Source organism: Heterodontus francisci, chromosome 17 (genome assembly GCF_036365525.1).
Source record: "Heterodontus francisci isolate sHetFra1 chromosome 17, sHetFra1.hap1, whole genome shotgun sequence".
NCBI classification, from domain to species: Eukaryota; Metazoa; Chordata; class Chondrichthyes; order Heterodontiformes; family Heterodontidae; genus Heterodontus; species Heterodontus francisci.
The window spans coordinates 42,667,928-42,694,874 of record NC_090387.1 but is presented as its reverse complement, the minus strand read 5'-3'; the positions used below and the strand labels follow the sequence as shown (position 1 = coordinate 42,694,874).

Sequence of the window (26,947 nt, the reverse complement as noted above, 5' to 3'; positions counted from 1 at the left end):
CGCGAGCATGCATATGCGATACGCACATGCAAATAGAGACAGAAAAGAGCAGAAGAAAAAATAGTCAGGTTTGAGGCAATCTCTGAAGAGAGATCTTTGTTACTGTGCTTCAAGCTTGCTGTAGTCCTTGCTTGTAGGTAGATCTTGATTTTCGTTGGGGCCCAGTGTTCATCTTAAACCTTGTTCACCGTAGGAGACTTTTCACTCTTGGGGTTCATATGTCTTCAATGGATTCTGAAGTTGGTGAAAACGAGATGAGAGCAGACAGGAGAGAGGTCTCTTCAGTTCAGGAGCAAACAGCTTTCTGAGTTTTAAAACTCTGGCAAATTCAAATTAAAAAAAAACTCCAACAGCCAGTTAGTCATGTGACTAAACTGGTCCGACCACATCTGTTTGTGTATTCGGCCATCTTAGCAGTTAACCTGGAATGCTAGCTTCTCCACCTTCAACGTCTGGTAATTAAAAGTCCATTGTGGATTAAATTGGAACAGGGAGTGGCCCCTTTGTCCTTTCCAAGTACAGTCTGTTACAATGCAAATGTCTTTCCAGTCAAGGATCTGGTGTTTTTTTAAAAACAAGTTCTTTCTTTACTCCAGTAACAGTTTAAAAATCAATGTTCATGTGGCAACATTAATTTATTTATTTTATTTAGAGATACAGCACTGAAACAGGCCCTTCAGCCCACTGAGTCTGTGCTGACCATGAACCACCCATTTATACTAATCCCATCTTCCTACCACATCCCCACAATTCCCCTACTTATACTAGGGGCAATTTATAATGGCCAATTTACCTATCAACCTGCAAGTCTTTGGCTGTGGGAGGAAACTGGAGCACCCGGCAGAAACCCAGAAACGCAGTCACAGGGAGAACTTGCAAACTCCGCACAGGCAGTACCCAGAATCGAACCCAGCTCACTGGAGCTGTGAGGCTACAGTGCTAACCACTGCGCCACTGTGCCACCTAAAATGTGTCTCATTCTTGGCAGGTGGGTGCCTGCATGGCACTAACACTATCCCAATTAATGTTTGGGTAATTAAAGTCCCCCAATATCACCACTCTATAGTTCTTGCGCATCTCTGTGATTTCCCTCCAGATTTGCTCCTCTATCTCTGTCTCAACATTTCAAGGTCTATAGAGTTTTCCCAGCAGCTTGATCATACCCTTTCTGTTTCTTAACTCTAACCAAATGGATTCTGTCCTTGCCCCCTCAAGGACATCCTCTCTTTCCAACACTACAATGTTTCCCCTAATCAGTACTGCCACCTCAGCTCCCTTTTCTCCTTCTCTATCTTTTCTGAACACTTTATATCCTTGAATAGTAAGTACCGACTCCTCACCATTTTTAAGCTACGTTTTCGTTATTGCCACTACATCATATTCCTACATGGCTATTTGTGCTTGTAGCTCACCAATCTTATTCACCACACTTTGTGAGTTTACATACATGCTTCGCAAACCTGTCTTTGTATTCCTCATAGTCCTTCTCAGTCTGCTGCTATCTAATTTGGTGCAACTCCCTTTTCTAGTAATATCCAACACACTCACTTTATGCACCTTATTCCTCTCTTCTACTTCTATATGCTGGTGCCCTGACAATTTAGTTTAACCCTCCCCATCCTCACGAATGAACAACCCTCTGAGGACATTGGTCCCAGTCCTGTTGAGGTGTAACCTGTCCCTTTTGAATTGATGCTTTCGGCCCCAGAACTGGTCCTAGTGTCCCAAGAATCTGAAGCTCTTCCCCCTGTACCATGCCTCAAGCCACGCACTAATCCTGCCTATTTTCCTATTTCTACTCTCGCTAGCACACAGCAGTGAGGGTAAGGATTACTACCTTTTAACTTCATCTCCAGCTACTGAAAATCTGACCCTAGGATCTCAAGACCTGCCCACTGTATGTTGTTGGTACTGACATGTACCACAACTTCTGGCTCACTCCAGTCCCCTTGCAAAATATTCTGCATCCTCTCCGTGATGTCCTTTACCCTGGCACCAGGGAGGCAACACACCACACGGGGCTCACGATGACAGTTACAGAAATGCCTCTCTGTCCCCCGATTACGAAATCTCCTATAATGACTGTATTTTTACTGTTTGCCCCCTATGCAGTCCCTTAGTCATTGGTGCCATAATCTGAACTGCACTCCTCCAAGGTGTTGTCGCTCCCAGCAGTCTACAATGCTGAGTACTGGTTTGAGAAGGGCATACACCCTGATTGTTTGCATCGCTTCTGAGATACGTCTGCTAAAACCTCTACATATCTCCACCCTTGTGCAAAAGGCCAGCTCACATGAGTTTCCTTGATTAATGAAAATATTATGCTTGCATAACTTTACACTGAAAAATTTAGGAGCATCATGGTTCAAAGTTACCTCTTAAATTTTTACAGGGAGTGGACAGATGTTAAAGAAAAACCATTGATATCGGAAGAAGATATGAGAATCGTATAATTTGCTAACCTCATAGATATGATGAGGAAGATTTTGAGGCCCCCCACCTGGTGGAATGAGGCAATAATGCCACCACTCCCAGCATTGCTATAGCTGCTGAAATCCTCCCCAGGGACTACTGCGAGATGGACATAGCACCTACCTGAGTCTGGCAATAGGGCCTTTTAATGTATATAGGATACTGTTTATCATTTTAGGACTGTACTGAATAGAAAATGCACCATGCACACACGTAAAACTGGCAGTATTGGTTTGTCCACCTATTTTACACCACTCAATTTTCCTTTCCTTGACTTTAAAGAAAAGAAAAATCAGGCAGCGTGTATGATAGGTGACTGGTGCCTCGCCCACTGTCCTCCACCCCCACCACCATCTTTCACCTTTGTTGAAGTTAAATTTTACCTGATACCTCTGAGAGAATGGAAGCAGAGGGATGAGAGTGAAGATCCAGAACAGAGACAACAGATACCTCGCCCGGAGCTGCTCATGGATTAAAATCATGGGCAGATATAACACATTTGGAAGCACTAATAAGAGATCTGCTCAACTGAAAGATTGTTACTTCATGATTTATTGCTAATATATTAGAAATTGCAAGTGTATAAGATATTTTGGTACAGACAGATCGTACAATGTAAGTTTGATTCACTTTCCTCAACTGAAAACTGAAGTAACCACCACTTCTGCTTGTTGTTGTTAAAGTAAAAAGAAGACAGATTAACACTGATTTCTGAAAGTAGAAAACATCCTCATAGATTGCCAAAAAAACAGCTGTAGGTCTCAATAATGCTGTTTGAATGTCTAAATATCTGCTATATTGTGATATAAAACAAACCCGCAATAACTTTAAAAAGTAATAGAAATCAATGACCTATAATTTGCTGTTAAAATAATGGTGAGGCTAATGGTGAGGCTATTATTTATGCACCAATGCTGCAGCAACTGCAGGTGAGGGCAGATATCCAGTTAAACATCCAAAGGTTGCTGTCCGAGATACTTAGCATCACAAAATGGCAGCTTGCTGTTGGCCTCACAACTGAAATGCCTTGAGTGCCATAAAGGTTCTGTATTTGCATGGTAGAAATGAACTAAACTCACCACATAAAGTTGTCAAGTTATTTCAGGTCTAAGTACCCTTTTTAACGATCTGATAAATGTTAATTACTGCTAGTTAACCTCTGGCACTGAAAATTAACATATTAAAAGTATGAAGTCCCATTTATCAGATTTTAATTGTTATTGGAGATTTTGCAAATGTAAAACTTAAAATTAAAACTTTTATTTAACCTTTTCTTTCTGTCTTTTTTCTCTCTCTTAATCCAGTTGTTCTTACCCTCTCTTTATTTCTCTTTCTATACCTGATTTGATATTGAGTTCACCATTCTATTTTACACTTTATACTCCCTGCTCAAATCTTGCACTGGTCGCATCCCAATCCTTCAATTTGCTTGCCCTGTGCACTCAGGTCCCAGTCGCCCTGTTTCCTTCACTGTGACATTAACAGCTCACACATTCAGCAATTTGCTATGTTAAAAAAAATTAAAAAACAGAAACAAGAAAAGACAAATCTAACTAACAGCAGATGCCGTTAGATGCCCGACTGCAGCAAATTATGGGTCAATGTTTAAGAGTGAGAAGCATCAGGTGATTCTGAGTTGAATTGCTGAACTTTGAACTTAATTTCTAGAGACTGACGTCTGATATGTGAGTTCCTTAATAGCAATGTAATTGCACCATAAAATTGCACTCCCCCCGCCCCACCCCGATAATCCACGTGAGCAGTGAAGAAAAAAGCATGTGACATTGATTACCTGCCAGATATCAAATATCGGACTCATAATCAATTAATTTCTATTGATCCTTAAATGCTTTTTCATTCTTTATTTACCATACATGACGAAAAATTTAAGATGCCTTAAGAGAGATTGCTACAATTTTAATATATGTTGAATAAATATAGTATTTATTAATTTTTCAAAAATCGCTATTTAAAGGCCACAGGAAAGACACCTATTTGTATAACCCCTGAGTGGGAAATAGAACAATCCATTAAAAATGCAGTTTTCAAGCTGAAAGTCAAGAAATTATATTACTTAATATTTAAGCAGTCTTGTTACTTAATATTTAAATATTCACTTCATTATGACTGACTATTTCTCACAAACTTCAATTTTGTGCCATTTTATCAGTGTGCTTCACACAATTTATGGAGAAGTTGATGGAAATAAAAAAAATTGAATAGTTGAAAATATACACCATTTGTTCAAAAAAGGGAAGAAGGATAAACCTGGCAATTGAAGCCCAGTCAGTTTAATAAAAACAAGAAATGCTGGAAATACTCAGCAGATCTGGCAGCATCTGTGGAGAGAGATGCAGAGTTAACGTTTCAGGTCAGTGACCCTTCTTCAGAACTAGCAGATATTAGAAATGTGAAAGGCTTTAAACCCAGTCAGTTTAACGTTGGTGGTGGGGAACCTTTCAGAAACAATAATCCAGGAGAAAATTAACAGCCACTTGGGCGAGTATGGACTAATAAAGGAGAGCCAGCATGGATTTGTTAAGGGTAAATCATGTTTGATTGATTTGGCTGAGTTGATGAGGTAACAGAGAGGGAGATTGAGGGCAATGTAGGTGATGTTGTGTATATGGACTTTCAAAAGGCATATGATGAAATACCATTTAATAGGCGTGTTAGCAAAATTGAAGCCCATGGGATAAAAGGAGCAGTAGCAGCATGAATACAATATTGACGAAGGGATAGAAAGCAGAGAGTTGTGGCAAATGGTTGTTTTTTGGACCGGATAGACATATACAGCAGTGTTCCCCAAGTTTCAGTACAAAGACAACTTCTGTTTTTGGTATATATTAATGACTTGGATTTGGGTTAAAGGGCACAATTTTGAAATTTGCAGATGACACCAAACTTTGAACTGGAGTAAACAGTGACGAAGGTAGTAATAGACTTAAAGAAGAGGTAAGTTATGGAATGGACAGATCCATAACAGATGAAATTCAACAGAGAAAAGTGAGAGGTGATTGAGGAGACATTGAGGAGAGACAATACATGCTAAATGGTACATTTTTAAAGGGGATGCAAGAAGAGAGAAACCTGGGGGTGTTTATGCACAAATCTTTGAAGGTGACAGGGCAGGTTAACAAAGCAGTTAGTAAAGCATATGGGATCCTGGGCTTTATAAATAGAATACAATAGCCAGGAAGTTATGTTACACCTATATGAAACATTAGTTCAGCCTCACCTGGTGTATTGTGTTCACTTCTGGGTGCCACACTTTAGGAAGGACATGGAGGCTTTGGAGAGGATACAGAAGAGTGATACCAGAATGGTTCTGGGGATGATGGATAACAGTTATGTGGACAGACTGGAGAAGCTGGGGTATTCTCCTTAAAGCAGAAAAAGCTAAGAGGTGATCTGTTAGAGGTGTTTAAAATCATGAAGGATTTAGACAGAGTAAATAAAGAGAAATTGTTTCCAATAGCTGAAGGATTGATAACCAGAGGATGCAGACTTAAGATGACTGGCAAAAGAACCAGAGGTGGTATGAGGAAAACCTTTTGATTGGTTGGGATTTGAAATGCACTGCCTGATTGGGTGGTGGAAACAAAGCTAATCGTAACTTTCAAAAGGGAATGGGATAAATACTTGAAGTTGTAAGTTGTAGGGATATGGGGAAAGAGTAGGGGAATGGGACTAACTGGGTTGCTCTTTGAAAGAGCCTTGCAGACTTGATGAGTCATATGGCCTCCTCTGTGCTGTACTAATCTATAGTCCGCTTCCTTGGCAAACACTGATGCAAAGTATTCATTTAGTACCTCCACCTCTACCAATAGATCTCCATTTTGGTCCCTAATTGGTCCCTGCTCCTCTGACAACCATTTTACCTTTAATATGCCTACAGAAGACCTTTGGACAATGTTCCCAGGAAAATTTTGTTATTGTGCATGGACGTTTTTTTCAGTCCACAGTACCTTATTTTTGGGTGGCTGTTGTGCAGTATTTAATATGGGACAAAGTGTGCAGCCATGCATGTCCACAGCTCAGTGGGAATATTACCTTTGGATTCGCTTTTATATTAACTGCTAATCTATTCTTAAACCATCTCTTTGACCCTCTTATTTTCTTTTTCACTTGTTCTTTGTACTTTTCATATTCAGCCTGATGCTCAAGCTGACATCTGTTATATGCCCCCTTTTTCTGCTTGATCCTACTCGCTAACTGTTATGACCAGGTGAGAAATGTGTCTAGGGGCCTTTTGCTGTCTTTACCTGGTCTTATTGTAACAGGGTTTTATTTTTGAACACACTGTGTTTTGAGCTCCCCCTTTTGTGAATCCTTGTTCACAGCTTTCCAATTATAAGGCAAAGAAACCAACACACCAGGTTTTCTCAGGTTTAAAGAAGAAAAAGTGTAATTTACTAAAACTTAAACTCTAATACAGTTAAATCCTACAGATATACGATGCACCCACGCTAGCGTGCAGACGTGATATAAACATGCAAATAGGGGCAGAAAAGAGGAGAGGAAAATATACTAGAGAGGGGTTTGAGGCATTATCAGAAGAGTTTCTTGTTTACTGTGCTTCGAGCTCACTTAATTGTAGGTAGTCTTGCTGTTCGTTGGGACTCAGTGTTCTTCTTAAACTTTGTTCACGTAGGAGACTTTTCTCTCTTTGAGGTTCACATGTTTTCAATGGATTCCAAAGCTGGTGAGAAACTGGATGAGAGCAGACAAAAGAGACGCCTTCTCAAACCAGGAGCCAGGAGCTTTCTGAGTTCAAATCCCTTGTTGGAAGTTCAAATCTCAACAGCCAGCTAGTCATGTGACTAAAACTGGTCTGACCACTTCTTCTGTGTTTGTGGATTCTGCTATCTTGGCAGTCAACCTGGAATGCTAGTTTCCCCCACCTTCCGTCTGTAATCAAAAGTCCATTGTTGGGTGAATGAGTCAGGGCATGGTCCTTTGTCCCTTGTTCCAACACTGTCTGTTACCATGCAAATATCTTTCCAGTCAGGGGCTTGCAATTTTAACTTTTAATGTTCCTCAGTCTTTTTAGGTGTGGGTTTGCCTGTCATCCAGGGAGCTCCTGGTTTGGTTGCCCGTCCTTTCGCCCTCGTGGGAATGCAACAAGACAGCATCCAAACCATTCCCTCTTTAAAGGTCTCCCATTTCTCTGTTACATTCCTTCCTGCCAGTCTTTGACTCCAATTTACCCAGATCAGCTCCTTCCTCAATTTGCTGAAATTATCTTTCCTCCAGTTAAGTATTTTTATTCTAGATTGCTACTTGTCCTTCTTCATAATTAATCTAAACCTTACAATACTCCCTGACTGTGACATTCTCGACTTGATCCATTTCATTCCCTAAAACTGGATCCAGCAATGCCTCCTTCCTCATTGTGCAGGAAACATACTGATCAAGAACATTTTCCTGGAAACACTTCAGAAATTCCTTCCCTTCTCTGTCTTTAGTACAATCACTGGCTCATTCAATATTAGGGTAGTTAAAGTCTCCCATTATCAGTAATCTGCAGTTCTTCCATCTCTCAGTAATTTGGCTGCAAATCTGCTCTTCTATTTCCTACCCACTATTTGGTGGCCTATAAAATACACAAGTAGCGCATCGATTGTTTCTTTACTCCAACCGAATATATTCATTCTTTGAGCCCTCAAGAACATTACCTCTTTCTAGCACTCTAATATTTCCTTTAATCAAAACTGCTACCTCTCCTTTTTTTCCTTCACTATCTTTTGGGAATACCATGCCACAGAACTGGTCTCGATATCCCTGGAATCTGAAGCCTCCCTCCTGCACATGTTTCTATCCATGCATTAAAGTACTTTTCCACTTTCACTTATACTTGGGAGTAATACAGAGATTACTATCTTTGAGGTCCTGCTTTTTAACTTCCTCCCTAGCTCCTTAAACTCTGACTATGGGACCTCAACCCTCTTCCTCATTATGACATTGTTTCTGACATGGACTATTAATTGTATATTAATTGGGTGTTAATTTGTATTTAGATGGTGGACATTAGCTGGAGACTCAGCTGTGCTCAAAGATATATCAGCAGGCTGAAACTGTGATTGTTGGATTGGAGGTGCACGATACGTAATGGCTGTCTCTGAATAAAGCTTGTAAGTGTATAAAGCCTAGGCTCTAGTTATATCCTTCACCACCTGACGCTGAATTACAACATGGAGCACAACTTCTGGCTCTTCTCCTTCCCCCCCACAGGAGGTTCTGCACCCCCTTCATGATGTTCCTTACTGTGACACCAAAAAAGCAACATACCTTATGGTTCTCATGTCGATGATAGCAGAACATTCTGTCAGTCTGTCTGTCCCCCTGATGATTGAATTCCCAATTACTACTACATTCCTACACTTTGCTGTATCCCTGTGCAGTCATTTGCCTCATGGTGCCATGTTCAGGACTGCACTCCTTCGAGGTGTCATCACCCTGTCTGGTATTCAATGCTGAATATCAGTTTGAGAGTGCCACACTCCTGAAGGACTTTTTCTGCTTCTCCCACCCTTCCAAGTGGCCACTCATTTGCTATTCTGAACTCTATCTTTCTGTGGGGTGACCACTTCCTGGTACTTGTGATCCAGAAAACATTCAGCTGCCCATATATACCCTGCAGTGAATCCAGCTTCCCTTCATGCTCAGAAACCTTCAATGTAAAATCAAGCAGCTGGAGGCACTTGCTGCAATTATGGGCCTCCAAGACACGTGAAGCATCCTGAAGTTCCACATGGCTTGAGAATTAAAGGCTACAGGTCTCAGCTATCTCTTCATTATGGTTGTGGTTGTTGGAGGTCAATCATCTCAGTCCCAGGACATCACTTCAGGAATTCCTCAGGTAGTGTCCTAGGCCCAACCATCTTCAGCTGCTTCATCAATGACCTTCCCTCCATCCTGAGGTCAGAAGTGGGAATGTTCGCTGATGATTGCACAATGTTCAGCACCATTCACAACTCCTCTGATAATGAAGCAGCCTGTGTCCAGATGCAGCAAGACCTGGATAACATCAAGGGCTGGGATGATAAGTGGCAAGTAACATTCGCGCCACACAAGTGCCAGGCAGTGACCATCTCAAACCAGAGAGAACCTAACCATTTCCCTTTAATGTTCAATGGCATTACCATCACTGAATTCACCACTATCAACATCCTGGGAGTTACCATTGGCCAGAAACTGAACTGAAGCAGCCGAATAAATACAGTGGCTACAAGAGCAGGCCAGAGGCTGGGACATCTGCGGTGAGTAACTCACCTCCTGACTTCCCAAAGCCTGTCCACCATCTAGAAGGCACAAGTCAGGAATGTGATGGAATACTCTCCACTTGCCTGGATGGGTGCAGCTCCAACAATACTCAAGAAGCTCGACACCATCCACGACAAAGCAGCCCACTTGATTGGCACCCCGTCTACCACCTTCAACATTCACTCCCTTCACCACCAACACACCGTGGCAGCAGTGTGTACCATCTACAAGATGCACTGCAGCAATGCCCCAAGGCTCCTTAGACAGCACCTTACAAACCTGCGATCTCTACCATCTAGAAGGACAAGGGCAGTAAATGCATGAGAACACCCCCACCTGCAAGTTCCCCTCCAAGCCAAACACCATCCTGACTTGGAACTATATCGCCGTTCCTTCACTGTCACTGGGTCAAAATCCTGGAATTCCCTTTCTAACAGCACTGTGGGGTACCTACACCAGAGGGACTGCAACGGTTAAAGAAGGAAGCTCACCATCACCTTCTCAAGGGCAATTAGGGATGGGCAATAAATGCTAGCCTAGCCAGCAGCGCCCACACCCCATGAGGAAATTTTAAAAAATTAGAAACTTAAAATAAGGTGATTATTGATACAATTGCTATTAACCAAGTCTAAACTACACTTCTATTTTTCTATTCACGTCTCAAAGCAAGGTAACCAAAGATTAAATTATTTACTCAAGTTTAACAAGAACCACTGACTAAATACAAAGAACCTACTTAACTAGATAGTTACATTAGAATCCATAGGTTTTGCAGCTCCACTCCTTTTGGGTCAGGCATGAGAAACTGCTTCCTTCTCTCCACCAACTTCCTACTATCACCAATTTTTCAGCTTCCACTCTGTTTGCGACTCACCAAGCTCTGTCTCCAGGCTCCTTGTTTTATTAGTTTGCTGTTGAGCGATGATACAGTTAGTGAGCAGTTGTATCTTGTAGCAGCTTAACCTGGAAGGGAAGAACTTCTCGAACAGATTCAAAATATTCAGTCTGTCAGCAACAATTATGCTCCTCTTTGGGCAGTTTAAATTTGTGTTTCGTATCAGATGATTCATGTTTCACAGAATGCACAATAGTGAAACTGATTGCCTTCATGCTTCAGCTTCCCATTTGGTCTAAAATATCCAAAAATTTGATGATGTGATCTCAATATTCATGATTTCCCTGCTGTACTGTAAGAAAGAAAGAAAAATTGTATTTATGTAGCCTCTTCCATGTCTTCAGGATGTCTCAGACATTTTGCAATCAATGAATTACTTTTGGAGTATAGTCCCTGTTGTTTAGTAGGCAAAATAGGCTCATGCACATTTCTATACTTGAGGGGATCTGGTGGAGGGGTTCCCGATACAACCATTGAATGGGTTTATTTGCGAACACAACTACTAAGAAAGTCAAGCTAGGAAAAGCTAATGCATACCAATGTATAAGAGATAATATCCCTTCGACAGACTGTTAGAATCTGGCTTCCCACAAATCAATATAAAAGCAAACAAAAAACAGCTACCTTTGTTAGTGTGGTTCCATTAATAGCTGATAGCCATTCACCCAGTGCCTCCTTTAGGGGCATTGTGCAGGTACAGAGGCCACTTTATGCCTGTGTGTATGAACAGCATGAATTTTAAAAGGAACTGACCAATTCAAATGCAGTTACCCAAACTGTGCAAAAGATGAGTAGTGATAAGTTGGCCTAAAATTGTTCAATTAGAGCAGGTTTGATTCAAATCTCATTCTTTCTGCAAAGTTATTTTAATACAGGAGTCATAAAGCAGCCATACTTCAGATATTCAGTTCAAGTTTAATTTTTCTAGTCATATTACAGATATTCATTATACTCAAGCTATGTGTGTTTACTCTTATTCCAAATCTAACACCAATTACATCTTAAGGGTTGTGATACTAAAGATATGCAGAAAATAGAGACATGTTGTCAAAGCTTTTCATCTTGCACTCATCAGAACAATACGCAAGAATAACCAATGTAAGGGAAAACAACAATGTTACTCTTGCGTATTGTCCTGATGAGTGCAAGATGAAAAGCTTTGACAACATGTCTCTATTTTCAGCAATTCTTAAGTTCTGTGCTACCAAATGACTAAAAGTTATTTTCCTCATGGAGATACCCCCACATCCCAGGCCTGAATCTCATTAGCAACCACTTCCAGTTCATTCTCGGAACTTAGATCCAGCTATATGCATTTCCAGACTATGCACCACTGTAAGCATTTCCAAACCTAACCACTTACATGGGTAGCAATCTATCCTTTTTATTTTATGGTTAATATATCTAGTTCATGTGTTTTCATCAAAAGAAGTAGCTTTAGAGTTAAAATAAAATATATTTATTTGGAGTTTCTAATACATATGAGGTACATTTCTGAAGCTAACGTTATAAACAATATAAAACCAGTAAATTGAATCTGAAATTTAGAAGTGAGATATTCAGAAAAGTCCATCATCTTGATGGCTGGAACCAAGGGCAGCAGTCTATTTAGTGCTACAGTTGAGCTTTGTTATTACAAATTCTGCTATTACAATCATCTTCTATTAAACGTTTCCCTTGGTCCTGGAGAAAGCTGCATTATATTAGTTAAGGGATTCGCTGAGGCATGTCTTTAAGAAGAAGTACTTTACCAGTTTTTGTGAGTTAGTAAGAACAATAGGTAGTCTGACCTTAGAGTGTATTCCCAGTCTGCAGCTGCACCAACTTTTCTTCTGCAGTGCAAAACACCACAAGAGGCTCCAGAGGGAACAGCACTTGTGCTTATCTTGTTTCGTCAGTGAATTTCTTTGAGCAGAGCAGAGCAGAGCAGAAAAACAATTAAAATACTGTATTTGAAAAGCATTCTCTTAGCACACGTACAACAGCTTCACATGTAGTTAGTAAATTGTATTGCGGTGCTTTGTAATGAACCAAAACATTTGATAAAGATTCCACAGAAATCTTGAATACATTAGTTTGACTGTGACAAATACCTTCAATAAACTATTTTGTAAGATATTGTTTTGCAAAAAGGGCTGCTATACTCATGGCCCACTTTATTTTTGGTACAAGCACTTTAAAAAAAATAAATAAATCTTATGAAAAATCTATCATTATACAGTACATAATATGGTCCAATTGGTAAAAAGTTAACGAACCTTATAGGATTATGTGATGCACTAATGGTAGACCCCACAATACGGAAGACAGCAGATACCTGATGTCTGGTATTGATCTAATGCTATTTTAATGTGTCTCTGTTGACATTCATGTCCTGTGGTAAAGAATATTGCCTAAATTAGTTAGCCGATTGGTTCTGTTGATTAATGACAACACACTTGGGGATCTACTACACTTCGTGTGACAGAATAATCAGTAGAACCACAGAAACCACTGGTGGCATTATTTACTCCTCATTTTTTAAGTTCATTTATTAAATTATTTAATTTCTACTTCCTAACTGGCAATTTATTAAAATGACATGTTCTTCGATGTGAGATGTTGTTACATGTCACAAATGGGTAAGAAAACAAGTTAAACAAGGTGTTTGAATCAATTTCTCATGGCTCGAGGGATTGAAAACGCATAATCAAGATTCAAGAGTTGACCTTGTCTAATATCCGGTTTTGTCATATCTGACACAGAAAATGTCCACTTCATAACGGATTTGATGCCGTAACGAGCGTTTTAGCAGCAATAGAGAAAAGGCCTATAACTATGACATTTACATAACAAAAACAACTTAATCAGATGGTGTGCTGAAAAATCAATAGCAACTTATATCTCTGCATTATAAATGATTTTCTTTTATGTAAGCTTATATGTAGTTCATATGTTTTCATAGTGAGACCTTTTATAAACGTTTGAACTAGTCTGAATCAATAGTAGTCAAATGTTGTAAAGTCGCTTTAATTAGCAGCCCAGACCAACTGATATAGTTAGTAGAATTGCTGTCATGCACTTCAGCTGTAGGTAAGGTAAGTGTGAAAGCGAAAATAGATGCAATAAAAATTCTAAATCTAATGTCTCTGAAAACTGCAATTACAAGGTTCAATTTCTTTTTTTGTGATTGTAAATAACATTTTATTGAGTTTTTAAGAAGCTATAACAGAGACAAGCCTGCATCATAGAGACACAGCCAGTCACCCATACAGTGCAGATAAATGTGTCTCCACTCCAATAGCCAGTGGTGAGCAGAGAAAAATACAGTATCAGCAATAGACCCATACATGATAAAGGAAGTACCGTCAAAACAATTGGGGGTTGGGGGCAGGGGGCAGGGGGGAGGGGTTGTAGAAGAATCCAGCAGCATGGCTGCCAATCATATCCAAGATAATACTGCTTGCAGAATATTCCTGGACCAACTGAAGTCCTCCAGACTACCATTTAGCTCAGAGATTATTTGTCCTCAAATGGTAACTTTCTGACTGAGTACTCACTGCCTGTCAAGAGCAAGGGCAGTTTGTAAATTCAGTGATAAAGTAAAATCTTCTGAAATAGAAGAATACATCCCAGGATGAGATGTTTTGTGTGTCATAGTGGGTTGGAGTCAACTCCATTACAGGGAGGGATGACAAAAGGCAGCAAAGCAAAGAAAATGTATTTTAAGCCTATCCTGCAAACAGCCAAATAGAGCGGAAAACTGATGGTTGCGGATCAGCCGTGCGTTATACACCCCGACCAATTATCCTTTGCACTGAACTTCAGTTAGGGTCTGCAACAGGCGGCTGAGCTGAAACCATTAGTTTTCTCCCAGCTCCCAAAGTAAAAATTACCCCCTGTGTGTTTGTTTGTGGGATATTTCCACAAGCATAAATCTGAACCTCCAACTCCAGGACAATACGTCTGGTCAGAGATTTATCCATGAGTATAGGGGAAGAGGTGGTGAGGAGGAAGGGTTGGAATCACAGTTTTATTTGTTTCCTTTCTATCAGTTTTACAGAGTTAAAGGAAGAATTTTAACCACCTCCGGCAGAAACGGGGCAGAGGGGGCAGATAGAATTGAGTGGGGGGGGGATGGGGGGCAGGGATGTTTTACCCACTGTCTTCCCGCCACAATCTGGCTAACAAGGTGACAAGGATGCCAATTTGAAGCCAATGCGGTCCTTCTTTAAATATGCAAATCAGTATCCAATTACATCACCCAGGCTCGACTGCAATATTAACCTGAAGCCTGAGCAGGGCAGAATTTTTATATGTACTGTGTAATAGTTCATAAAGTGGAATTAAACTGTGACTATTCTTCTTAGACTATTACTAGCATGCTGTGTTAGTTTATTTTGTTGTAAAATAATCTAAAGGTTTAATTCAAATATTTAAAGGAATCTCTCATCTCCGATGGTAGTTTATTTTATTTTGTCTTTATTTTAAATGAGAAATTCATACCATTGCTTTATGATCATTGTGTTGAACCATCTGATCTCTCCTCATATTTCAAATTAATTGAAGCTCTTCTCGAGGAGGCAGTTGGAGCTGGTGATGGCTCCTGTCACATAAACATCAAAGAGTGTTCTCTCAAATGATAGTGTAAAGATAGGCAGGAGTGTTAGTGTTACTCAGAGCAAAAACTGGGCAGACTAATGTATGAATAAGCAGCAGAGTATGGTGCTGAGCTTGTTTAGTCAGATCTAGATAAAAGAAACTGGAAGATAATCTCAGCTATATTCCTCTTTGTTATATCAAGGATTTGGATAGCCCACAAGTACCATAACACAATAATAATAAATTAGTGTATTTTGAATAATCTTTAATAAGGAAAGTTAGAAATGCAACTATGGAGTGAGCACATATATAGGGCCTTTTTAGTAAACTAGGATCTTCTTGATTTGTATTGAGCCATTTACAACAGAACTTGCGCATGGCACAGCTAGATTAATAAACGTTGGGGCATTTATACTATTTAAGTGGCTGGTTAGCAACTTCAAAAGCATTAAAGGATTGCTGTTACAGCTGCATTGGAATGACTGCTAGCTTTTTATTACAGTTAACATTCTAAGAATCATATGTTCCAAAACCATGCATTCCTGCAATTTTGTTATAGGTGATAAATTCTGATGAAATATTTAGCATTTCTCCTGTTTTTATTTAACAGAGGAAATTATGTTCCTTGCACCATCATCCTCAGCAATGGAAAGATTAATAACAGTAGCCTGTACTAAAAATGTACTGCAAAACAAAAAATAATGGTTAAAAAGACTTGGACCATTCAAGAGCACTGTTACTCATGGAACATTTATTCTAGACCTATTCTAAATAGAAGTGAGCTCTCAGCTTTTGCAGACGGAAAATAGTGCCAAAATTCATTTAAATGTATTATGATATTTAAATGAAGCTGTGGCTACTTTTCAGCAAAATTCCATTCAGGAGATGGGCCCCTTTTCACATCTGCCCTACCAACCAAGGCCCCACCCATGCCAACCCATGCTGAATGATTTCTATTGCTGTTGTTGAGCTAGTAGAAATGCTTTGAGTTTGTACTGCTACTTAAAGTTGGGGAAGTCTACAGGGAATGGTGTGGCACATGGTGAAGGTCTTAGTTCTCACTTCAAGGGTTCTGCTCACATCACTTGCTCCCAGTCATGGGTGTTGTAGTTTTCATCCCCCTTGGTCTGCAGCTTGACAGAGAGAATGAACAGAGTTGACAGTGAGGAGGACAAGCTGCTCAAAGGTGGGAAAAGAGGAGGAGGGGATCGGCTCACAGTAGGAGGACATATCCATCCAAGGTCTTCAGGGAGCATTTCTCCTTCCTCAATCTCAGTGATGAATAGTGTGTGCAACATCTCACTTCACTAAGGATGTACTCACAGATATCTCCCACAAATTGCAGGCCTACAGCCTCAGAACAGGGCAAGGGTGGCATTTGCCAGTGTCTGAACTTCTTTTTGCTCATTGGGCTCCTTGCAAGCTGGAGCAGGTGATATCTCCAACGTCTTTCAGTTTGGCATCCACTGTCATATAAGGGAGGTGACTGATGCACTGTATGCAAACAGAGGGGAATTAAAGGTCGGCTCAGGTCTGTAAATGAAACCCGACCCGAGCCCAACAGAACCACGCCTGACCCGGCCCGAGTCCTTTCATTTTTTCCCACGCCCAACCCGACCCGACCATCAGTTAACCTCCCTTCCATTTTTCACTTTGTCGCTGATCTGCACAAGCTTAAAATAACTGTAACAAAACCAACTTTCTAGTCCAAAAATTACATTAACATTGGAGCTACTTACCTGAGATTGTGATAGAGCGTGTCCGACCTGGCCTGACCCGACCCGAGCCCGAATGCCGGACCCGGAATTGTGACCCGACCCGACCCGACCCGAATCCAACACATGTCGTCAGGTCCCGTCAGGTTTGGGTCAGGTAGCCGGCCTTTAAGGGGAATACATTTCATTCTCTCTTTCCATAGAGAAGCAGGCAGAGCAAGCACATGGTTTCGCCAGGATAACAGGCTCCCCTATGTTATAGGGTCCCATTGACTGCACACGTCACTTTGCAGGTGTCACATAGAAATTCAGAGTTTACATCAACAGCAAAGGGTTCCACTCTCTCAATGGCCAGCTGATGTGCAGCCATACTCAGAGCATCATGCAGGTCAATGACCAATATCCTGACAGCAGTCATGATGGCTTTATTCTGTGCCAGTCCGCTATACCAATAGCATTTGAGCCACTATAAGAAACCAGAGTGTGGCTACTGGGCAATGAGGGCTATCCACTGACCAGCTAGCTTATGGCGCACAACCCTTATTCACATGGGCAGCATGCGTATTCCAAGAACCATGCTGCCACATGAAAAGTCATCGAGTCGACCATTGAGATGTTCGAGCAATGCTGCAGCTGCCTGGACTGCTCTGAAGGAGACCTCGTGAGAGCATGTGTCACAATTCAATGTGGTCTCCTGCATCCTGCACAATCTTATTATGAGGGCACAGCCCCAACTAATAGGTGAACGGAGAGCAGCTAAAGAGGAGCAGGAGGAAGGGAGGGTGCAACCAACTCAGCCGTTTTCTAGTCGGGCTGTCCGTGATCAGCTCATCCGACTGTGGCACCAGTGAACACAGCCCCAATTCCTCATTCACCAACAGGCTCACACCTTCCCTTCCCTCTGTTATGGACCCTCACAGTGTCCTCTTGGTCACAATGCTGAAATAAAAGTGACCACAAATCAATCAATCCAAATCAACTTTATCAATCAAAAAGTCAAATAATCACCCTTGTGCATTCCCTTAGTGCCTGTCTTCCATGTGCCTTTTCCTGGTTACGTGCTCCTGTGCAGCACTACCCAAATGGCTGCAACAGGACTGGCTTAAGCTGCTGACTTTCAGTGGGGAAGACAACAGATGGCCTTTCAGGACAACATCATACAGCTCTGATCCTGTAGGCCTGACTTTGGACTGCACCATCTCGACATGGGCAGCAACAGTCTGGCTGCCTGGCTGAAAAGCAACAGCACGGGCACTGGTGGAGTGACAGTGGTGGAATGATGAATGCTGTCATTCTGAGAGAGAAGAGCAGGTTTGTGCTCCATGGTCCCATTGCCACTCCCCTGGAGTGGTGCCTCAACCATCTTAGCAATATGCTGGAGGACAGATCTCTGGACTGGTGTGAGACCCTGCGAGCCCGTTTGAACATTGGTAACTGCAGCCATGATGGTAGCTGTCTGAGCATTTGTGGCAGCAAGCTGGGCTTCAATCTTGCAATGAAGCCCTCGGATCTTGGGTGGCTTCTGTCTGTGTTGCGATGGAATCTGAGACATCAGTCATCAGACCTGACATCGTGGTTGGGTCCACAAGTGTGGTAATGGAGTTGGCCACTGTCACATCTCAGGCTGAAATGAATCACACTTGAAATCACAGCTTTAACTTTAACAAAGATTTAACAAGTGTTTTATTAAAGACTTCAGTAGAGTTCTGTTCACTGTTCTTAATACAGCAGCATAAGCTTATCAAACCTGACAACAAACCCCAGGTAGGTGTTTCCCCAAAGCACAAAGTTACTTTCAGTTTACCTTCCAAGTACCATATATTCTCTAATACTCAAGCCTACACATAAAGTCATGACATTCCTCACTTATCAAACCAAAACATGTCCATGATTTTTGAACATAATCACAACACATAATCTTCATATCATTTTGGAAGTCTCCTCTCATGCCTTGGTTTTCCTGTTGTCTCAGGAACTCTGGTCACCACCTCAGGATTAGGAAATGTCGTCGGCCCCTCTGGAACTGATGTTTCTCCCTCTGGATAGCAAGCAGTCTGCCCGCCAACAGCATCACTGGCTTGGACATCTGAATTGCCAGATGTTAGCTTTGCCTCAGCTCCTTCAACTGGTTCATCTGCTGTTGTGTCTTTATCACCATCATACTTTTTAACACATGAAGAATTTCTGTCATAGAGTACTCCTTCTGGCAACTGTACAGTCACACTGTTTCCCTTCCTGGCAATAACCATGTACGGCTTGGGATAATATGGTGTAACCATCTTACTCAGACTCTCACCATCTCAGCAATACTTCATCACCTGTGATCACAACAGACTGTCTAGCTCTCCTTCTGTGGTCTGCATAAAACTTTGCAGTGCCCTTTTTCTCAGAATCAAAGAACAAAGAACAAAGAAAATTACAGCACAGGAACAGGCCCTTCGGCCCTCCAAGCCTGCGCTGATCCAGATCCTCTATCTAAACATGTCGCCTATTTTCTAAGAGTCTGTATCTCTTTGCTTCCTGCCCATTCATGTATCTGTCTAGATACATCTTAAAAGACGCTATCGTGCCCGCGTCTACCACCTCCGCTGGTAACGCGTTCCAGGCACCCACCACCCTCTGCGTAAAGAACTTTCCATGCATATCCCCCCTAAACTTTTCCCCTCTCACTTTGAACTCGTGACCCCTAGTAATTGAATCCCCCACTCTGGGAAAAAGCTTCTTGCTATCCACCCTGTCTATACCTCTCATGGTTTTGTACACCTCAATCAGGTCCCCCCTCAACCTCCATCTTTATAATGAAAATAATCCTAATCTACTCAACCTCTCTTCATAGCTAGCGCCCTCCATACCAGGCAACATCCTGGTGATCATGATCTCAAACCTCCTAATCAACTCCAATGTTCCTCAACGCTGGTATTTTGCATCCAAATAACAACTCAGATGGGCTCTTTCCCATCGTAGTGTGTGTGGTTGCTCTATATATGGCCACATATGACAACAACATCTCCTTCCAGTATTTACCCTCAGCCTGAGCAATCCTCATCCATTTCTCTAAGGATTGATTTTGTCTTTCCATTTCCCCATTTGGCTGTAGTCATTTAGGTGTTACTCTGTGATGGTGAATACCTGTGACTTGTATGTAATTGGCAAAGGTCTGTGAAATGAATTGTGGTCCATTGTGTGAATACAAAATAACTGGTAGGCCATGCCTTGCAAATATTTCAGTCAATGCAAACAATGTTTTCTCTGCCATTGTAGACTTCATTACCACATACTCATAATAACGGCTGTAATAATCAATCACCACTAGTATGGACTCTCTTGATGGAAATGGACCTAAGAAATCAACTGCTACATCCTCCATGGTCCAGCTGGTAACAGTGTACTGCGTATTGGTTCTGGTGGGTTGGGTCTACTGACAAGTTGCCATCCATGACATGTTTTGACAAACTGTTCCACATCTTTCACCATCCCTGGCCACCATACTTTGGTTTGTAAGTTTTGCTTAGTACCAACCACTCCCAAATGGCTCTCAAAAGCCAGTATCACTAGTCTAGGCCTAAGCTTCTGTGGCACTATAAGTCTGCTACCTCTGAGAATACACTTCCCAATTGTGCACAGTTCATCTTGTACAATAATGTATGTTCTGAAAGGGCAATTCTCCCAATTTCCAGCTTGGATTCTCTGTCTGATATAATTCAATTCTGGATCTTTGTCTGATTCTCTTTCAGTCTGTCTAGTTGTGATTGCTCTCCATGTAGCATGAACTGCCAAAAATTCACAAACAATTCAGCTTCCTTCTCTAGTGAAGATCTGTGTGTTTGATCCTCCCTCAGTAGTTGTGACAGTGAATCAGCAATGTTCATCTTTCCACCTTGCACTTGTGTTGCTGGAGTCTCGAAACCCATCTTTTGATTCTGGCACATGGTTTGGATCTGGTAGAAAAAAATCATCTGTAATGGCTTGTGATCCATCATTAGTTCAAACTCGATGCCAAACAAGTATGCACGGAATCTTTCACATGCCCACACCAATCCTGAGCCTCTTTCTCCATCTGAGAATATCTCCTCTCCACATCTTTCAGAGATCTGCTCGCATAAGCAATGATTCTTGGGCCCTCAGCACTAATCCTACTGGACTAGCATCTGCAATGACTTTCGTTGGTACATTTGGATCATAGTATCCCAGCATTCGAGCACTTGTCAAACTGTCTTTCAAAGCTTTGAATGCTGCTTTCTGTTCTTCATCAAATCTGAACCATTCGTTCTTCCTGGTTAACATCCTCAATAGATCAGCCAGGGTAGCGAAGTTTGGGAGCGTTTTGTGGTTCACATGCCTCTGCTATTGCTTCTATCTTATCTTTGGCAGGATTGATTCCACTGCTCATGAGTTTATGGCCCATGAACTTTAGCTCTGTCACAAGCACTTGTCTGCATTTACCGTAAGGCCTGCTGACTGCAATCTAGCCAATAATAATCTCAGCTTCTCATCATGTTCCTCTCTATTGGTACCATGAATAATGATGGCATCTGAGATATTGGTTGTTCCTGGAATCCGTTCCATCACCTTATGAATTTCGTGTTGGTAAATCTCTGGTGCCGCATTGATGCCAAATAGCCATCTCTTGTATCGGTAAAGTCCATAATGAGTGATAAAAATTGTCAAGTTCCTTGAATCAGGATGAAGCTCCAGCTGGCGGTATCCCCATTTTAAGTCTAATTTAGAGAATACCTTGCTTGTTGACAACTCTTAAAAGATTTCATCCACAGTGGGACTTTCTCTCACAGTGATGTTCTCTCACCACCGCTTCATTTACTTGTCGCATATAAACACAGAGTCTGATGTCACCATTTGGTTTAGGCACTACCACAACAGGGCTCATGGTCCTGACCCTTCAACTGGCTCCACGATGTCTCGATCAACCAGTTCCTTGAGCTACAGGCTTTATGTTCTCGTCAATTGTTAATCTCACTTGGCAGTTGTGCAACTTCTCAATTCCTTGAAACACTGATCCAAACTCCTCTCAAAGCTCCACATAGAATTTCACAGAATTCACTTTCAATCCAATGTGTAGCACCCCCAAGGCTTGAACAGTTTCTCTAATCAGAAGAGGCTCACCATCCTCCTTAATCACTATGAATTTTGCCTCCACACTCTGATCTCCAGCTCTTACACTCGTTGTGAAGCATCCAACAGATTGAACTGGGGTTTTAGGTGTGTAAGGATAAAGCTTTTTGACACATTTTCAAAATGTGCACTTGATTCTCTTGTCTTCAGTTCCTCCCACAGTGCTCTGCTGATGACATTACTGTCACTGCCTGAATCTACAATAATGCTCACTTCAACACCCCCAGCAATCACTGGAACTTTCTCATGGTTGCTTCCATTGACAGAAAACAGATATCCATGATTGGTCTGCACTGAGTGCTGCTAGAGGGCACAGAGTGTGAAGAAGGGAGTTTGGTAATTGAGGGAGTTTGGTAAGGAGGGGAATGATAAATTAAGAAGAAAATAAATTTGAGTGCCTAGAATGTAAAGTGGAAGTTTGGTGCGTGAGGGAGAGGGTCCTTTCTTTCTTCTACCTTTTATCAGCCTCTAGTAGCTGCCTCTCTCTTTGGTCCAGGGGAAGAAGTTGACTAGTGAGTAACTGGTAAGTTATTTTACTTCACATTGTACTAAAAAGTTACGTTATGGCAGGTCAGCTTGGTCAAGTGGAATGTACGTCCTGCAGTATGTGGGAAGTCATGGACGCACCACGTGTCCTAGACGAACACACCTGCAGGAAGTGTCACCGGCTGCAGAAGCATGAGCTCCGTGTTTCGGAACTCGAACGGAGGCTGGAGTCACTGTTGTGCATCCTAAGGCAGAGGACTACATGGATAGCACATTTAGGGAGGTGGTCACACCACAGATTAGGAGCATATAGGCAGAGAGGGAATGGGTGACTGTCAGGCAGTCAAAGAGAACCAGGCAGGCAATGCAGGAGTCCCCCGAGTCTATCTTGCTTGCTAATCGGTTTTCCATTTTGGATACTGGTGAGAGCGATGGTTCCTTGGGGGAGTGTAGCCAGAGCAAAGTCTGTAGCACCACGGGTGGCTCAGCTGCACAGGAGGGGAGGAAGAAGAGTGGTTGAGCAATAGTTATAGGGAATTCAGTGGTCAGGGGATCAGACAGGTGTTTCTGCAGCAGTAAACATGATCCCAGGATGGTGTGTTGCCTCCCTGGTGTCAGGGTCAAGGATGTCATGGAGCGGTTGCAGGACATCCTTCTGGGGGAGGGTGAACAGCCAGAGGTCATGGTCCACATTGGTACCAATGACATATGTAGGAAGAGAGATGAGGTCCTGAAAACAGATTTTAGGGAGTTAGGAAGAATATTAAAAAGCAGGACCTCCAAAGCAATAATCTCAGGATTGCTCCCAGTCCACGTGCTAGTGAGAATAGGAATAGGAGGATTGATCGATTTGAACATGTGGTTGGAGCATTGGTGTCGGAGGGAGGTCATCAGATTTCTGAGGCGTTGGGACCAGTTCTGGGGCAGGTGGGACCTGTACAAGAAGAATGGGCTACACCTTAACAGGACTGCAACTAATATCCTTGCAGGGAGATTTGCTAGTGCTGTTGGGGAGAGTTTAAACTAGCTTGTCAGGGGATGGAAACCTGAGGGGTAGCTCAAATTGGAAGGAAATAAAGCTGGTAAAAGGAGGTAGAAAAGTAGCAAGTGAAATTAGAAGGCAGGCAAAACAAATGCAAGCATCAACTAGAATGCAGAATGTCAAGAAGACAAGGTTAAGGGCACGCTACCTGAATGCACGAAGCATTCGCAACAAGGTAGATGAATTAAAGGCCCAAGTAGAGATAAATGGGTATGATCTAATTGCCATAACGGAAACGTGGCTACAGGGTGACCAAGACTGGGAACTGAATATTCAAGGATATTTAGCATTTAGGAAGGACAGGCAAAAAGGAAAAGGAGGTGGTGTTGCGCTGATAATAAGGGATGGGATCAGTACATTAGTAAAGGAGGATCTCAGATCGGAAGAACAAAATGTGAAATCTGTTTGGGTGGAGCTAGGAAACAGAAAGGGGCAGCAAACATTGGTAGGAGTTGTTTATAGGCCACCAAATAGTAGTGGTAGTGTGGGGCATGGCATTAATCCGGAGATTAGAGAAACATGTAACATGGGGAATACAGTAATCATGGGTGACTTCAATCTGCATATAGACTGGGTAAACCTAATGAGCACCAATGCTGTGGAGGATGAGTTTCTGAAGTCTGTTAAGGATGGTTTTCTAGAGTAGTAGGTTGAGGAACCGACTAGAGAACAGGCTATTTTATATCTAATATTATGTAATGAGAAAGGGTTAATTAATAATCCTGTTGTAAAAGAAACTTTATGGATGAGTGACCATAATATGATAGAATTTTACATTATGTTTGAAAGTGAGGTAGTTCAATCTGAAGCCAGGTTGTTAAATTTGAACAAAGGAAATTATGAAGGTATGAGGGGCAAATTGGCTGAGGTGGATTGGGAAAATACATTAAAAGGTATGACAATACATTGGCAATGGATAGTCTTTAAAGAAATATTACATAGTTTACAGAAACTATACATTCCTTCAAGGCACAAAAACCCCAATAGTAAAGGCAGTCAACCGCGGATAACAAAGGAAGTTAAGGATTGTATAAAATTAAAAGAAAAGGCCTATAAAGTTGCCAGAAATATTAGTAAACCTGAGGATTGGGAGGATTTTAGAATACAACAAAGGAGGATGAAGAAACTGATAAAGAAAGGGTGAATAGAATATGAATGTAAGCTAGAAAAAAATATAAAAATGGAATGTAAAAGCTTCTACAGGTATGTAAAAAGGAAACGTTTGGCTAAGACAAATGTGGGTCCATTACAGGCAGAGTCAGGAGAATTTATAATGGGGAATAGAGAAATTGCAGAGAAGCTAAATGATTACTTTGTGTCTGTCTTCAATGAGGACGATACAAGAAATCTCCCAGAATTAGAGATCCAAGGGTTTAAGGGGAATGAGGAATTGAAGGAAATTAGTATTACTAAGAAGGTTGTATTGGAGAAATTAATGGGGCTGAAGGTTGATAAGTCCCCAGGACCTGATATTCTGCATCCCAGTGTGTTGCAAGAGGTATCTATGGAGATAGTGGATACATTGGTGATCATCTTCCAAAATTCTATAGATTCTGGAGTGGTTCCTGCAGATTGGAAGGTTGCAAATGTCACCCCACTATTTAAGAAGGGAGGGAGAGAGAAAACAGGGAATTACAGACCTGTTAACCTTACATTAGTCATTGGGAAAATACTAGAATCTATTCTAAAGGATATGATAAATGGACACTTGGATAATAATGATCTGATTTAGGCATAGTCAACATGGATTTATGAATGGGAAATCATGTTTGAATAAGCCTGTTGGAGTCTTTTGAGGATGTTACAAACAGAATTGATAAAGGAGAGTCGGTGGACGTGGTATACTTGGATTTTCAAAAGGCCTTTGATAAAGTCCCGCGCAGGAGGTTGGTTAGCTAAATTAAAGCACATGGGATAGGAGGTAATATACTGGTATAGATGAAGGATTGGTTAACAGGCAAAAAACAGAGAGTAGGAGTAAACGGGTCATTCTCGCGTTGGCAGGCTGTGACTAGTAGGGTACTGAAGGGATCAGTGCTTGGACCCCAGCTGTTCACGATACATATCAATGATTTGGAGGTGGGGACCATATGTAGTATTTCCAAGTTTACGGATGACACATAACTAGGTGGGAATGAGTATTGTGAGGAAGATGCAAAGTGGCTTCAAGGGGATTTGGAAAGACTTAGTGAGTGAGCAAGAACGTGGCAGCTGGAATATAATGTGGAAAGATGTGAGGTTATCCACTTTGGTAGGAGGAATAGATGTGCAGAGTATTTCTTAAATGGTGAGAGATTAGAAAGTGTAGATGTACAAAAGGACCTGGGTGTCTTTGTCAATAAGTCACTGAAAGCTAACATGCAGGTGCAGCAAGCAATTAAAAAGGCTAATGGTATGTTAGCCTTTATCACAAGAGGATTTGAGTACAGGAGTAGTGAAGTCTTGCTTCAATTGTATAGAACCTTGGTTAGACCGCACCTGATGTACTGTGTGCAGCTTTGGTCCCTTTACCTTAGGAAGGATATTAATGCCATAGAGGGTTCACCAGACTTGTTCCCGTGATAGCAGGACTGTCCTATGAAGAGGGATTGGGGAAACTGGGCCTGTATTCTCTAGAGTTTCGAAGAATGAGAAGTGATCTCATTGAAACCTACAAAATACTGAAAGGGATAGACAGGGTAGATGCAGCTAAGATGTTTCCCCTGGTTGGGGAGTCTAGAACCAGGGGACACAATTTAAAAATAAGGGGAAGCCACTTAGGACAGAGATGAGGAGAAATTTCTTTACTCAGAGGGTTGTGAACCTTTAGAATTCTCTACCCCAGAGGACTGTGGAACCTCAGTCATTGAGTATGTTTAAAGCAGAGATTGACAGATTTCTAAATACAAATGACATAAGGGGCTATGAGGATAGTGTGGGAAAAAGACATTGAAGTGTATGATCAACCATGATCGTATTGAATGGCAGAGCAGGCTCGATGGGCTGAATGGCTACTCCTGCTCCTATGTTCCTACGTTCCTATGATTGCTATTTGTGTCCTCACTCACTGCATCTTCTCCAACTCGTCCCACAGTTGTACTACTTTCATCATTCTTTCCTTTACATGGTTTGCCAGGCTTCCCACTCTTTTCTTCTGCATTTCTTGGCAAAATGGTCTTTTCCCCCACGTTTTCTACAAAATAAAACCGGAAAGGTGGCTCAACCGTGGCTTGCAAAATAAATTAGGGATAATATTAGATCCAAAGAGGAGGCATATAAAATTGCCAGAAAAAGCAGCAAGTCTGAGGATTGGGAGCAGTTTAGAATTCAGCAAAGGAGGACAAAGAGGTTGATTAAACGGGGAAAATAGAGTATGAGAGT

General features: G+C 41.6%; 1 long non-coding RNA gene across 2 annotated transcripts in view; it reads right to left on the bottom strand.

Moving 5' to 3' along the window:
• The window catches only part of LOC137379189 (uncharacterized), a 107,785-nt gene extending 97,087 nt beyond the window's left edge, over window positions 1-10,698 (bottom strand). For both annotated transcript variants that reach the window (XR_010976755.1, XR_010976756.1), the window contains exon 1: window positions 10,613-10,698. This is a non-coding gene — a long non-coding RNA (uncharacterized lncRNA). The remainder of the gene's footprint in view (window positions 1-10,612) is intronic.
• Between the last annotated feature and the right edge of the window lie 16,249 nt (window positions 10,699-26,947).